The sequence below is a fragment of the Durio zibethinus genome, chromosome 24 (assembly GCF_047325235.1).
Source record: "Durio zibethinus cultivar Kanyao isolate XHJ-2024 chromosome 24, ASM4732523v1, whole genome shotgun sequence".
NCBI classification, from domain to species: Eukaryota; Viridiplantae; Streptophyta; class Magnoliopsida; order Malvales; family Malvaceae; genus Durio; species Durio zibethinus.
Window position 1 is genome coordinate 10,009,926 of NC_143185.1, and position 12,230 is coordinate 10,022,155.

The 12,230-nt window shown below is 28.0% G+C and overlaps 1 pseudogene; it reads left to right on the forward strand.

Annotated features, from left to right (window-relative positions):
• Positions 1-10,520: 10,520 nt before the first annotated feature.
• On the forward strand, positions 10,521-11,198 carry LOC149511913 (secreted RxLR effector protein 161-like; annotated as a pseudogene).
• Positions 11,199-12,230: the final 1,032 nt, after the last annotated feature.

Genomic DNA, 12,230 nt, shown 5'->3' on the forward strand with positions numbered 1-12,230 from the left:
CCTAATATGTACACATAAAGCAACTAAGCAATTAAAGGACAAGAAAGATTCCCTGATCTTTGACTCCATGGCTAAATCTTTCAAGCTATTCTAGCTCCTTCAAGTGTTCTTTTATTCCTACAAGATAAAGATAAAGAAACAAAATCAAAACATACTTGTCCCAACAAATAAAAAAAATAAGAAATTGTAAAACTTGGGTTGCCTTCCAAGTAGTGCTTTCGTTGTAGTTTATAGTTAGACTATTGCAAGACTTCATTCATATTTTAGGTTTAGTTAGGTATATCACATCATCCACCTAATTCACAAGTCTTCCATAAAAAGGTTGCTTACCTTTTTAATCCATGATTTTCAATAGCTCCATCGGAGAAGGCTTATGTCATTGGGTACAGTCCACTCCATCTAAATTTGATTCTGTTGGGAAAGAGCTTTAGCCTTTAATTGAAAAGTAACACTTGTTGACCAAGCCTAAAGTGTTTTTTCAAAATTTTTCTCATGCCATCTCTTAGTTTTTTCCTAAACATCTTGGCATTCTCATAGGCTTGGAGTCTGAACTCATCTAATTCATTCAATTGAAGCATCATAACTTAACACTAATTCAATTAATAATTTAATGCCAAAAGAGAAACTTTAATGCAATAAACTACAATCACAACTTAACACTAATTCAGTTAATAATTTAAATGCTCAAATAGTCCAATAAAAAAAAAAGTAAACTAAAACAATCCACAAAACCAAATGTTGTAAATCTAAAATAGTCCTACAATAACATGTAAAAATTGTAAACCTAAACTATGTAGTAAACTAAAATAGTTTATGAAACTAGTACAAAAAATATATATATGATGTAATAAACATTAAACAGTCCTTAAATTTAATGTGAAAAAATAAAATTGTCTAAATTAAAGTGTAGAAAAATAAATAGTGTTTATAAACCTAGTGTAGTAACAAAAATTAAAATAGTTTACTAAAATAGTAGGCTAAATTAAGTGTAAAATTTGAAAAACTAAACCAAAAAAATATGCAGACATTTTCTAACTATGCAAAAAATTAATCTGGATGCAAAAAATCAAAACTGTCAAAATTGTAGATTAATTAAATAATGCAATAGCTAAATTAATGATGCAATAAATTAAATTAAAGTAGAATTACATAATTAACTTAATTAAGGATGTCAATTTTATCCATACTCAATGGAAAATTTGACTTTTTACCCAATTGGGAATAGGGATGGATATTATATTATGGGTATGTGATTAGGCCAATCTGCAAGTGCACAAGCTGTATAAGTAATAATAGTAACATTTCGGTCAAGATATCATCCCATAGAGATTAGGTAAAGAAATTTTAAGGCTAAGTATCTATTAGCCCCATACTCTTACTAAAGTTGGTTTTATTGTTAAATGAACATGAAAACTACTATTACAAAAATAAAATTGAATAAAGCATAAAAATATGAGCTAAGTAAAATATGAAATGAGCAAAAATAATAGGTAAAAATAAATGTTAAAAGTGTACACTACAATAGCTAAACTAAAAGAAATCATATTTGAAATGAGAATTAAGAACTAAAAATCACAAAACTCAATTGACAAACCTAAACCAAGAATAAGGTGCAACACATAAGCAAAAACTGTGAACAACTGATGAAATCAAATATATGAATGTAAGTTGTAAAAGAAAAACATCAATTAATGTATGAATTAAGGAATAAAAAAATTGACATACAAATTGATGAAGTCAAAGCAAGATGCAAAGCAAAAACAAAAATCGCACCTTAGATGTAATGCTGAATAAAAATAATTTTTAACAAAAAATTTTAACTTTGATTTATGTAAAAATGGATGAATATGAATGGAACATTAAAATAATAGTAAAAAACAACATGAAAACATGAATTGAAGATCCAAACTAAAGAAAAGTTTGCAAAATCTAACAAAGAGCAGTAGAAACCGAAACTGATTATATTTTCTAGAAACTGACTTCAAGCTTCTAATTTGGATTCAAGTGATACAAAATAAAATGAATAAGAGTTGGAAATACAGAGATTACTAAAGGAACTAGATGAAAAACTAATTGAAAAATAAAAATTAGACAAAAATTCAAGAAAACACAAGAATTTAAGCTAAAATAGAATTTAAATGTAATAGAAATTTTATTAGATCAAGAAGAGAAAAATGTAGATCTAGGATTTTATAATGAACATGAAGTTAAATTGATCTAAATCAAGATCAAACAATGAGTTCTATATGAGATTCAACTAAAAAATCATAGCAAAATGTAGAAAAACCAACTCATTGAATTAGCTACTCAAGATCTTCACAAAATAGAGAAAAACAGAGCAATAAATGAACAATTCTTCCATCAAACTCATGAATTAAATTACAACAAAATAAAAATAAGCAAAATAACAGGTAAATCTAAGATATCAAAGGTTGGAAGAATCAAATAATTCACCAAGAGGAGAGAAGAATCACGCTCAAGTTAAATCACATAAACTGGATTGCACCTCATTCAGATTGCAATCGTAACTTGCAAGAATTAACTAGAATGATTGGTAATGAATTTAAAACTGCAATTATACTGTGTTTTATCATAATGAACTTCAAAACTATAAAAAAAAAATTGGAGCAAAACAAGCAAGAAATCAAAGAGTTTGGAACAAAAAAACTAGGAAGAGGTTAGGTGCGTGAATTCAAATCCAAATTTGAGATCAGCAAGAGATAATAAAAATTTGAGTAGGAAATCAATGGAATTTGTGAAATTTATTGCTAAAATCTTAAAGAAAATTGAAAAAAACTATAGGAAAGTGAAAATTACAAGAAGAATCAATTACAAAAACTAGAGAAAAGTAAGAAAATGTAGGAAAATGAAATGAAAAAAAAGTAAAGAAAAAAATGTAAATCCTAATCTAAAATTTAAGCTAAAGTCTCTCAAAAGGGCTAGCTCTTATCCTATTTATAAGCAAGTGAATGGTTCCTCTAATCGTAAAAAATATCTCCAAACTAACTAAGAAAGAGGGGTCTTTTAAATCTTTCTTTTCTTTTTGCTGCATGGTTTCAAAGCCAGTGCAAGTTGTGTAGCACCTCAAGCTATTATTCCTCTTAAGTTTTGCCGCCCCAAAAAGTCCACTTTATGGCCAATAAGAGCTCTCCAAAATGCCAAGCTTGCATAGTTACAGCAAGCTTGCATCTTCTTTTTCATTTTTACCGTCACTTGCACGTTTCATAGTTTTCAATTTTCCTGCAATTCAAGCCATTTAATGAGCATTAAAATTTGCTAGAAAAATTCTAAAAATAAACTCAAGAAATTCATAAAAAAAAGAATCAAGAAACTCTATTAAAAAAGCAATGTAGCTTAATGACATTAATCATATGCTTTACAAGTCTTTTCCACCATAAATCCTCCAAAATATAACCAAATTGTCCAAAATTCCTCATTTTTTTCATTTTTACCTACATATGAGATAAATGTGCATTTAGGAGTATTTTTGCCAAGAGTAAGGAACTAGCCAAAATATAAACAAGATTGCACTAAAAATAGGCATGAAAATACTAAAATTTTAGTACAATCAAACCCCCAAACTTAAACTTTTGCTTGTCCTGAAGTAAAATAAGATTAAGCAAGAATCATCATATACTATCAATGCCTCATTAAACATGAATGCCTCATTGATTAATCATTGAATTTAACTAAAGCAAAATCATAAACAAGTGCTAATATACAAGAATCCACCAAGTTAAGATCATTCCTAACTATTTACAAGTAACCAACACCTCTCACACATCCTTGCTAGAAATCTAGTAGTGTTATGCAAAGCATGAAACTTCAATGTCAGAGATCAATAAAGTGTGCTCAAGCTCTATAAGTTTGCTTATCACATCTCTCTCCACTAATGTAAATAAACAGACTAAGTATCATTTAGAACTTTAATAAACTTGTAATGTAAAGAATTATTATGTTGGTAAATTTTATTTGTTAGCTAAAAAATAATTCAACTAGCAAAGTAATTATAATTAAACACATACAAAAACAACATATTAATAACTTAAAAATATTAATCATTGATATTAATTAATTTTTAAATAACAATACATAAAAAAATCATACACACCTTCCATTCCTTCTCAAATTTTCATAAAAAATTTTTAATTTAGAAAACAATCTCAACCTTTTCCAATCAACTATTCACTCTTCCCTTTCAATTTTTTTTATCTAAAAGTAAAAAATAAAATTAATAATTAACTTAAAGCATATGTGACATAATCATTTCACCCATCCATCCACCCACCAATTGTCCCACCTTTTTTCTTATTTTCCATCTCTGTTCTACTCTTCCAAACCTCTATTTTTTTTCCTTTACCATCCCACAATAGACCACCTCCATTTATCTCTCTACTCATGGCTCAACTCTCAAGAATTTGTTAACTCTCCACTCTTATCTTATCTCTCTCATGACTAGGGAGATAAGAAACTCTAGTGCATCACCACAACAAGCCAAAACTTAAATTTTGAAGAAAAAATGATAATGCTTATGCCAATACTTGCTATTTTATATTAGAGTTCAAAACTTTGATTAATTCATTCTTTTGGCTTGATTAAGACTTTAATTTGTTGAATTGGTTTAGACATAGGATTTTTCTCAGTTCTGGAATTTGGTAAGATTATATTGCTTGATATAATGCATTTTTTTTGTAAAAACAGAAACAATAGAAGGCAATAGCAGCTGTAACATTCCTCTAAACATGTTATTTTCCACAATCATGTTATTTTGCAGACACAATAGATAGCTAAGTATGTGAATGAAATTCACACCTCAATTACAGTGGATATTGATGATAGGATGAGCCAAAACCATAAAATAGTAACAGTTATGCCTCATAGCAATTGCTATTAAAATCTTTGAGTATAAAACTCTAATAATTTTATCCACTTTGCCAAACATGTGATGAAACAATGATACATTTGTTTACAAAATACAATGTGGTCAAAGCATGGTAAACACAAGTTAACCCTCTAACTAGATACATTGGGACCATATCTCTCCATTAGGGCTTTTGCTCAAATCTAATGCTACATTAAAAAACTAGATGAATTATAAGGTCCTATAGAAGATGATGTTCATCATTCTTTTGTGGAAAATATGGAATGCTAGGAATAAAATGTTGTTTGATGGAAAGATGAATAAATATAAAGGTAGTTCCTCAAGCTATTCAACGTGTATTGAGTGTCATGTAATAATTGAGTAAATAAAAAAGTCCATACCCCTATGTTCATAGGGTTTCAAGGGAAACCACCACCCTAGAACTAGTATAAACTTAACACTAATAGATGTTTAGATAAAAACCTATAAAAGATAAGAGCATGTGTAGTTTTACATGATGAAGAAGGAAATTGTGTTGTTAGATCATCCAAATACATCTTTAGGGCCACAAGTGTTGAGGCAAACCTATAGGCACTTAAAGATGGTCTCAAATTGGTAGTTGATGTTGGGACTAGAAGGATTAAAATTGAACTTGATGCTAAGACTATGATTAGCATGATTACCAATCCGAATCATATTAACCTTTGTCTTAACACTTTTGTTTATGATTGTGGGATGATGTTGAGGAATTTTTAGCAAACAAGGATGAAACATAATTTTCATGAATGAAACTATTGTGCGGATGCCTTTGCCAGATGATGGAGTGAAGAAAATAGCCAATCTAGTAGCAATGCAACTTACTTTATCTATTTTAAAACTTTTTTTGTACCTCCTATTTGTGTATCCCCTTTTCTATTAGTAGAGACAAATAAGTTTGTGATGTATCGTACTACATTTTAATTTTATGCAAGCTCTATTTCACCAAAAAGAATAATCATTAAACATACAGATTAAAAACACCTAGTATTACATAAGTTGTTAATTTATTGAAATTTAATAACTTTAAATTATCTTTTACTATTCCTTTTCTTTATTATTATATTTTTATAACTTTAATTATTTTCTTAATATGATTAAAAAGAATAAAGAAATTATTTTATTATTATAATTGAAATAAATTTCTATGTTAATACATCATAAATAAAGTTCTTTCCTTATTTTTTACTCTAACAATAAATGAAGAAAATAATATAGAGAAATTATTTCATCCACTAAAGTTTTTAGACTACACAAAAAGAGTTAGTAGGATAATAGATATTCTTTAGGGTATATTTAAAAAAGTAAAACAAAATTAATTAAAAAAAATAAGATATGTATCAATCTCTTAATCCCGTTTATCAAATTAAAAAATTACAATCTCAATATATCAAATACTAACTTAAAATTTAAATATATAAACAATAACGTTAAAAAAAATCCATAAACTAAAAAACTTTAACAATAATTCAATAAACTTAATTATAACACCTACTTTTAGAATTTTAAACTTTATTTCATCAATACTACTATAGATAAAAATGATCTCTTAAGGATCCAGACATTAACATGTGTTTCGTTTTTATTTCCCTTTTTTTAATAGTTCTATATTTGATCTTCTCTTATTTTCGGTGAGTTTTTTTTTTTTTTTTGGTTTTGGAAGTTTCTTTTCCACTTGACAAGTGTATTTTAAACCTGATTTTGAAACTTCTTTTCTACTTAAATTGTTACTAGCATTAAAGATGATTTCAAAGAAAGGAAGCTTGGCACAAAACACACAAACTTGGTTTGTGTTTTGATTATTCTCTTTTGCTTTCAATTTTCATTTATCTTATGTGTTTATGGGTAAATTATTTTGCTTCTTTTCATTGTTTAATTGAATGTGGGTTTTTTTCTTTTTTGGGTTTTCTTAGAAATATTTTGGTGTTAAAAACTTCATTTTGTTTAATGGGGTTGAATTATTGAATGGGGTTTAGGTTTTTTTATTTTTTTATCAATATTTTTCAATGTTATTTTTTTGTCTTTAATTTGTATAAAATGTTTGTTGCGAGGTTTACATGTTGCTTTATTTTTATTTGTCTAAAATATTTGTTACATGTTTTATGGATGATAGTCAAATCAGATTGTTTAAAATATTTGGAATTTTTTGTTTGATCAACGTTTTTTTGTGGATGTATTCTTGAATGTTGTTTGGGATTAAGTTGAAGGTTAGTGAGTGACTTATTTTTGTGATTGTTTTTGTGTATCTTTAAGTTGAGAGGAATTTTGTTTTGTTGCATGTCATGTAGTGTAATTTGTTTGAGTTTTCTTTTCTTTTTCTTTTTTTTTAATTGCATGGGGGTGAAGAAATGTTTCTAAAGGAACAGCTAGGGATCCAACAACATGCACCAACCATTTACCATTGTAGTTTTCTATTGGATGTTCTATTATTCTAAGTTTTTTATTGTGAAACGAGTCTAATGATATGTCGATTCACCTTTATTAAATACAAATGCAACCACTTCCTTATTCTTATGCTGTTAATTTAAAAATGTTAAAATAAAAAAAAAAAGAAACAATCATTTATTTCATGAGCAAAGGTTTCAGTCTAAAATAAATAAAGTTATGTGTGAAAGTAAGCATGAAAGTAGTATTGGTGAGGTTATCTTGTTTAAGATTGGGGTTTTGTTTGATTTGTTGATGAAGTTGATAGTGAATGAAAAGTTTGATTTTTTGTTTTATTTTGATGTTTTTGGTAATATTGTGATGTTTGTGTTGGTTATGTTTTTAATGGGATTGTATGTTAGTTTTGTTTATTTTCATCATTTTTGGTTATGCAGTGAATTTATTATTTAATTTTTTTGGTAGTTTTTAATTGAGATTTTGTTTTTTTGTAGATATAGTTGGAGGTATTAGGTTGTTTGAGTTTAAGGTAAATTTTAAGTTGGAATTTTGGTTTTTACATTGTTGTTATTTTTTTACATTTTTGTGTATTTTTTTCGATTGTGTTTGATTTTGTTTATTTAGTTTATTTGTTTCTTGAATTTTTTTTTGTTTATGTGTGTTAGTTGATTAGGAATGTAGTATGAAATGATGTTTTTTGGTTTTGGGTTTGAATGTTTATTGTTGTCTATGTATCGATTTGGTTTTATACTTAATTATTAGTTTTATTTATGGATTCTATTAGTAGAAGATGTTTTGTGTATATATTGGTTAAAGTTTGAATGTGTTAAGTTGTTCTTTTTAATCATAGATTCTGTTAGTAAAGGAAGAGATAAGAGAATTAGAATATTAAAAAGGTTGTGGTCTATAAGATTGAGAAGGTAGTAGATAAGAAGATCTTCAGCTTTTATTAGTAATTTAATAGAATCTATTGGTGATGAAAGAGAGCATTTTGGTATCAATTTTGGTAACATTAGTAGAGATGAAGATAATACATTCATTGGTGATGTTAAGAGAAAAAGATCTTTAATTTAAGCTTCTAATATGATGGGGTCTATTAGTAATGTGTCTGAATATGATCCTATTACTGTTAATGGTGAAAGTGGATATCAATCTCATGTATTATTGCATTCCACTATTGATGTTAACGAGATTTTCTTTTGTTGGATGTTATCAATGATATTTGTTTATGTTGTGTTCTTCTTTTGGTTACATGTTAGTTTGATTTGAGTGTCTACATTTTTTTTGTTTTTTTTCAGTTGATTTTGTGTTTGATTCATTATTAGTGTTTTAAGGTTTGCATGTTTTATTTTGATTTGAAATGGCAAGGTTATGGAAAGGTTTTGTTGGTATTTGCCCTTCAAATTGAATCATATTTTGGCTAAGACATTATCATATTTACAATACTTTAATATTTAATATCTTATAAAGGTCTTATTTCTTTATCATTTAGCTTGTATACATATATTTCAATATTGATTCTTACATAATAAAGTCCTCAAAATATAAATAAAGCTTTGTAAGGTAATTACAATGAGATTATAATTATGAGATCATCACTGCATAAAAGCTATAGGTTTTAAAATTGTTCTTAGTCGATGCTTTATTAATAAAAAGACATTGACAAAAGTTGTTGAAACTAGCATATGGTTATGTTCTTACTTATGAAGCAAGCAATTGATCTCATAAGTTGAACTTTGGGTAAACTTAAGGTAACATATGGGTGCTTGTTACAAGAATAAGTTCACTAAACATGATCTGATATGAGAATGTTATATAGTAGTTCACATAGTGTCTACAGCTACATTCTCATGTGATGATTGTATAAGTAAACCTTTCACTTAAGATTTCTTGTAATTTTATATGATAAATGTTATACATTGACTTTACTTATGGTTCTAACCAAGAATGCTCCTATCTGTTGGGTGTAACATGAGACATATGAAAATGCATGAAGTAATCAACATGAAATCCATCACCTTGTGTTATCAAGAGTGTGTCTTAACTAATCTTGATTGATTAACTTGAAAAATCTTTAGTCAAAGCAAAATAAGATTTTAAAATTATTCTAAAATTTGTTTGTGAGTTAATATCAAGGATAAGACTTATCATGGTTGAACAAGATTGAGTAGACGCTAAATCATACTCAATGTTTAAATCGAGATACTATATGATGAAAGGACATTAATTATACACAAAAACCATTCATGAATAGGTTATTAAGCCATATTGACTTTTCTTTAGCAATTGGGGGTTATAGCAATGAAGCTAGCATTGATCATAATTTATAAATATACAATTGGCTAATCAGAGAATTGGTGATGAAGGAAAAAAGTTTGTTTCATCTATAGCCAAATACTAAAACTTATATGCTTGTGTTTGTTGCCAACATGCTAAAGAACCTAATAGGTCACACATAATAAGACATTGTGAAAGATTAAAATTGGGACAAATTAAGTCTAATAGGGTGTAAATGGTTTTTCAAGAAGAAATCCGACATGGATGATAATGAACAAACATACAAGTCAAGTTAGTTGTAAAAGGTTATAATAAAAAATAAGGAATTGATTTTGATAAAAGTTTTTCACCAATAGCTATGTTAAAGTCTATTAAGATTTTGCTTGCTATTGTCGCATACCATTACTATGAGATATGCCAAATGGATGTCAAAACAACACTCCTTAATGAGAATTTGTAAGAGGATGTGTACATGACACAACCCAAAGGTTTTGAATCTAAAAAGAATGCCGACATGGTGTGTAAGCTTCAAAGATCTATCTATGTACTTAAGCAAGTATCAAGGAGTTGGAATATACATTTGGAAGAAGAAATTATTGAATTTGGATTTATAAAAAAGATAAATGAACCTTGTGTATACAATAAGACAAGTGAGAGTGTAATCATTTTCATAGTGTTGTACGTGGATGACATATTGCTTATAGGAAATGATATACCCATGCTACAATCTACCAAGATTTGGTTATCAAAGAAGTTCTCCATGAAGGATTTGGGAGAAGAACAGATGTGCTGAGTAGAAGGATCTATAGAGACAAATCAAAAGGTTGCTTGGTCTCTCACAATTCAAATACATAGACAAAGTGCTAAAAAGGTTTATCATGAAAGGATCCAAAAAGGGATTCTAGCCAATGTCGTATGACATAAATCTTTTCAAAAACATGTGTCCTAAGACATAAATTAAAAAGATAGCATGAATAAAGTTTCATATGCTTCGATAATTAGATATATTATGTATGCAATATTATGTACAAGGCCTAATATCTCATATGCTTTAAGTATAACAAGTAGATATCAAGCAAATCTAGGTGAATATCATTGGAAGGTCATGAAAACAATCCTTAAGTACTTGAGAAGAACTAAGGATATGTTTTTTGTCTATGGTGGAGCCAAACTCCTTGTTAAGGGCTATTGTGATGCAAGCTTTCAATCTGACAAGAATGATAGCAAGTTTCAATGTGGCTATGTTTTTACTCTAAATGGTGGAGTAGTGAGTTGGAAATGTTTCAAATAGAGTTCAATTATAAACTTTACAACTAAAGCTGAATACATCTCTACATCTGAGGCTACCAAAAAGGTCTTGCGGATTAAAAAGTTTGTAATTGAACTAAGTATTGTTCCTAGCATTATTGATCCGATAGCAATCTATTGTGAGAATAATGGAGCTCTTACTCAAGCCAAGGAACCAAGGTCTCATCAAAGAAAAAATATGTATTACAGTGATATCATCTCATTAAAGACTTTGTTTCTAAAGGTGATGTTAAAATTGAACGAGTACCCACTAAGGATAACATTCTTGATCCTCTTACTAAAGCTATGTCCTAGCAAAAACATGATAAGCATGTATAATCAAATATGGTATTAGATACATGAATTATTGGCTTTAGTGTAAGTGAGAGATTGTTGGTAATTGTCCTTTAAGCCAAATCATATTTTGACTGAGACATTGTCATATTTGTAGTGCTCTAATATTTGATATCTTATAAAGATCTTATTTATTTATCATTAAACTTGTATACATATATTTAAATGTTGATGCTTATATGATAAAGTTGTCAGAATATAAATAAAGCTTTGCCAGGGAATTACAATGAGATTGTAATTGTGAGTTCATTGCATAAAAAGCTATATGTTCCAAAATTGTTCCTAGTCGATACTTTATCAATAAGAGCACATTGACAAAATCTATTGAGACAAGCACATGGTTATGCTCTTGCTTATAAAGCAAGCAACTAATCTCATAAGTTAAAGTTTAGGTAAACTTGAGCTAACTTGTAGGTGCTTATTACAAAAACAAGTTCACTGAACATGACCAGATATGAGAATGTTATGTGGTAGTTCACATAGTATCTATAACTACATTCTCATGTGATGGTTGTATAAGTGATCCTTTGACTTGAGATTACTTATGATCTTATATGATGAATATTATATTTTGACTTTACTTTATTTATGGTTCTAACCAAGAATGCACCAATCAAGCATTGTTGTGTATAACACGAGGCATATAAAGATGCATGAAGTAATCAAGATGGAATTTATCATCTTATGTAATCAAAAGAGTATTTCAATTAGTCTTGATTGAATTAACTTAAGAAATCTTTGGCCAAAGCGAAATAAAACTTTAGAATTGATCTAAAACTTATTTTTGAGTTAATGTCAAGGATAAGACTTAACATGGTAAACAAGATTGAGTAAACACTAAAAACTAAACCATATTCAATGTTCAAACCGAGATACTTTGTGATGAAAGAATACTAATTATATACAAAGATATTCACGGATAGGTTGTCAAGCCATATTGACTTTTCTTTAACAATTAGGGGTCATGACAATAAAGCTAGCATTGATCATGATCTATAAACATAAGGTTGGTTAATTAGAGAATTGGTGATGA